Source organism: Penaeus chinensis, chromosome 42 (assembly GCF_019202785.1).
Source record: "Penaeus chinensis breed Huanghai No. 1 chromosome 42, ASM1920278v2, whole genome shotgun sequence".
NCBI lineage: Eukaryota > Metazoa > Arthropoda > Malacostraca > Decapoda > Penaeidae > Penaeus > Penaeus chinensis.
In genome coordinates, this window is record NC_061860.1 from 8802502 (window position 1) to 8807437 (window position 4936).

Here is a 4936-nt window from a genome sequence, read left to right on the forward strand (position 1 = left end):
TCTTGGTCTTCATGCACCTTCTCCCTTATGCCTTTATTGGTCTTAACCTTATTCATATTATCTTTATTCTCCCTATCTCTATTCCTCTTATCCTTGTTCTTCATGGTATGGAAAATGGTTATGAAGATGATAATAATGAATATGAAACTGATAATAATGATAACAGTAAAGATGATAATGGCAATAATAATGATGGTATTAACAGCTATAACGTACAAAATTCCAGGAAAATAAGACCAAAAATAACTAACATAAAAAGTCAAATTATTATCAGCATAATAGCACTAATATTCCGATAACAAGGATGATGATGATGCTGATACCACTCATAAAAGACGCATCTTTTAGTTTTCTTCAAGAAAATCCCAAAACGAAAACGGGATCCTTATCGAGCGCCATGTTCCTTTGTCAGAGACCCCGGATGTGGCGTGTTTACGTAAGCGCCTTGTCCAATATCCGGATGTATCCGATTACATCCCTTCGTGTCTGATAGTATCCGCATCCATTCTTTTACATTTGCTTGTATCGGTCTCTATGCATTTGTATCCACACACACATCCGCGCGTATCTACTTACATTTTACTTGCATCCACACGATTCTGCTAACATCCACTAGTATCCACACATATCTGCACGATTCAAATTATATCCGCATTGGGTACATCTGGGTACGCCTCGCTCTCCGCCATCTTAGCTCTCAGCAAGTTGATTTTCTTTTTGTCTGTCTGTCTGTTTCTCTGTTTCTGATTGTCTGTCTCTTCTCTCTGTCTCTTCTGTCTTTCTCTCTATGTCTCTCTCCTTCTATTAACAATGATAATAATAATGATAATATTTTTTAAATGAGGATTATAATAGTAATAATGATAATAATGATAAAAATCATAATAATAATGATAATGATGATGATGATGGCAATAATAATAATGATAATAATAATAATGATAATAATAACAATAATAATAATAATAATAATAATAATAATAATAATAATGATAATAATAATAATGATAATAATAATAACAATAATGATAATATTAATTATAATGATAATTACAATAAAATAATAATAATAATAATAATAATAATAATAATAATAATGATAATAGTAGTAATAATAACAATAAGGATTATAATAATAATAATGATAATGATAATAATAACAGCAATGATAATAACAATAATGATAATAACAGTAATAATAACAACAATTATAATGATATGACAATAGTTATAATAATAATAACAATAATGATAATAATTACAATACTGATAATAATAATGATGTGGTGATAATCTTGACAACAACAATGACACTACTTCTAATAATTATAATAGTAATATAATTGATAATGATAATAATGATAACAATTATGATAATTATGATACTAATAATAATCATAAAGTAATGATAATAACATTAATCCTTCCCTTCTGGTTAAGCTATCTATCGGGATAAAACCTCTTTAGTTCTTTAATAAAAAGAAACAAATAAATAAAAAAGTAAAATGCAGAAAATAAATCATTTCCCCCCCCCCCCCCCCAAAAAAAAGCGTCTTTTTTTTCTTTCTTTTTTCACCAACTTCTAAATTCCTCACACTCTCCTCTACCCTCTGGCACTCACCCTAATCTCTCTCTCCAACCTTTTAAGTGTCGCGGGGACAAAGTTTATCCACGTATATAAACTTTGCTTATAAGTGACAAAACTTTTGGCGAGGTAAACATCTTTTCCTTTGTAAAAGCGATCTTTCTCGGTTCTTCAAGAGCGATTTTTTTTTACTAATGGTATTTTTTGATCATTTAAATGGTTATTGGTCATACTTGTGGTGATAACGTAAATAATAATGACAATGATAATAGTGATGGCAATGATAATTATAGTGATGATAAAGATAAAGATTATAATGATAATATTTATTATTATTATTACTACCGTTATTATTATCATTATTATTTATATTTTCATTATTATCCTTATTATTATTATTATTATTATTATTATTATCATTATTATTATTATTATTATTTTCATTATTATCTTTATTATTATTATTTTCATTATTATCATTATTATTATTATTATTATTATTATTATTATCATTATTATCGTTTTATAATCATTATCATTATTGTTGCTGTTGTTGTTACCATTATTACTGTTATCAGCATAATTATTATCATTATCATTATTATTGTCATCATTATCTTTATTATCATCATTATTATTATTTATTGTTATTATTATGATCATCATTATCATTATCATTATTATTATCATTGTTGTTGTTTTGTTATCATTATTATTATTATTATTATCATTACTATTATCATTATTGTTATCATTGCTATTATTATTGTTGTAATCATTACTATTATTATTATTGTTATCATTACTATTATTGTTATTGTTATCATTACTATTATCATTATTATCATTATTACTATCACCATCATCATCATCTCTTGCATCACATCTCCCTCATTAGCATACCATCATCATTATCTCCCCTTCCTCATCATCTTCAGTCTGTCTCACTTCCCACATCTTCTCCTCACTTTTCATTGCAAGCAGAAAGATTCATTGCAAGCATAAAGACCCGAGTACTTGAACACGGGAAGTTGCATTGCATCTTTTGATAAAGAAGATCAAAGTCGACATATTTCTTTGTACATAAATTGCATGTGAAGTGACTGGCGAGATATTGAAGAGTAGTTGCAAGAATATTGATTAATGTGATTGCAAATGTTGGCGTTTATTGCATCTGTGGTTGTGTTTAAGTATGTCTGTGTTGTGCTTTTTGGTTGTAATGATGATAAGGATGATTATGATATGACTGATTGTCATTATCATCATCCTTATCACTATTATCATTATTATCATTATCATTATTGTTATTATCATTATCATTATTATTAATATCATTATTATCATTATTATTATTATTATTATTATTATTATTATCATTTTTATTATCATTATCATAATTATTATTATTATTACTATTATCATTATTATTATCATCATTATTGTTATTATTATTATTATTATTGTTATTATTATTATTATTATTATTATTATCATTTTTATCACTGTTATTATTGTCATTGTCATTGTAATCGTCATTTTTATTATCATTATCATAATTATTATTATTATTACTATTATCATTATTATTATCATATTATTGTTATCATTATCATTATTATTAGATGTTATTACCATTATTATCATTATCACTATCATCATTAACATTATCATTATTATCATTATTATTATCAGCATTGTCGTTTTGTTGTTGTTAGCATGATAATTATCATGACATTATTACTCATTATTATTATTATTATTATTATTATTATTATTACCACGGTCATCATTTTCATTATGATAATTTTAATCCTTGTCATCATCATCATTATCAATATGATCATAATATCTTCAATCATTATCGTAAATGTCATCATCACTCACTCCCCCCCCCCCCCCCCCTTTCCCATCTGTCACTTCCATCTCTTCTCTCCTCATTTTCCCTCCCTCCTCCCATCTTTCTCTCTCTCCCTCCCTCCCTATTCCCCCCTACCCCCTCTCTACCCATCCGGTCACTCTCCATCCCCCTCCCCCCTGTACCTATCCTTTCTATCCTCTCTCCCACCAATCCTTCTGCCGACCCCCCCCCCCCCTCCCTCCACCTTCCACCTATCCTCCCACTCCTCCCTCCTCCCTTCCCTCCCTCTCCTCCCTCTCCTCCCTTCTCCCTTCCCTCCCTCTCCTCCCTCTCCTCCCTCCTCCCTTCCCTCCCTCTCCTCCCTCTTCTCTCTCCTCCCTCCCCTCCATCTCCTCTCTCCTCCCTCCTTCCTCTCCTCCCCCTCCTCCCTCTTCTCTCTCCTCCCTCCCCTCCATCTCCTCTCTCCTCCCTCCTTCCTCCCCTCCCTCTCCTCCCTCTCCAAACACCCCTCCCTCCCTTCCCTAACCCCCTCCCCCACACCCTACCATCCCCCTCCCCTTCCCTCCCCTCTCTATCTTCCACTCTCCCTGATTGGTCCGCCGAAAGCGACGAGGGATAACGACCCCAAAAATAAAACAAAAAAAAAAACTAACAAAAAAAGGCATAAAAACAACCACAAAAAAAAAATAAAGAGAGAAAAAAAATAAAATGAGGAATCGTATATCCATCAATATCCATTACTTTCCGTCGTGAGAGCAGGAGGCGTTAGTGCGGCGCCGTGAGTGTCGTGGCGCCGATCCGGAGACAAAGTGATTACGGAAACCGCTGGAATTTTGGCGGGATTTTTGAAAAAGATTTTCCCATTTTTCGGGGATTTTGTTTTATTTTGTTTTTATCCGATGGAATTTTTGGCGGGATTTTTTAAAAGGATTTTTTCCCATTTTTCGGGATTTTGTTTTATTTGTTTTTATCCGATGGAATTTTGGCGGGATTTTTTAAAAAGATTTTCCCATTTTCGGGATTTTGTTTTATTTACTTTTATCTGATTGAATTTTGGCGAGAATTTTTTAAAAGATTTTCCCATTCTTCGGGGATTTTCTTTTATTTACTTTTATCTGATGGAATTTTGGCGGGATTTTTTTTTTTTTTTTTTTTTTATCAGGTTGAATTTTGGCGGGATTTTCGAAAAATTATTCCCATTTTTCGCTAACTTTATTTTATTAATTTTGTCTGTCAGTTTTTTATAGTTGATTTTGTATTGCATGTTTTATTTGCGTGTATTATAATCTTATTTCCTAATATTCTTTGGCTTATTGTTAATTTATATTTTTTTTTCTTGATTGAATTAGCTTTATCGTTTATTTGCTCTGACTGTTGATGTTTTGTTTTCTTGTAATTATTTTTATTTCTTACTTCTTTTTTCTTCTTTTCCCCTTTCTTCTTCCGTTCCATTTTCGTATTTGTCTTTCCATTTATTTTCTATCATTTATCTT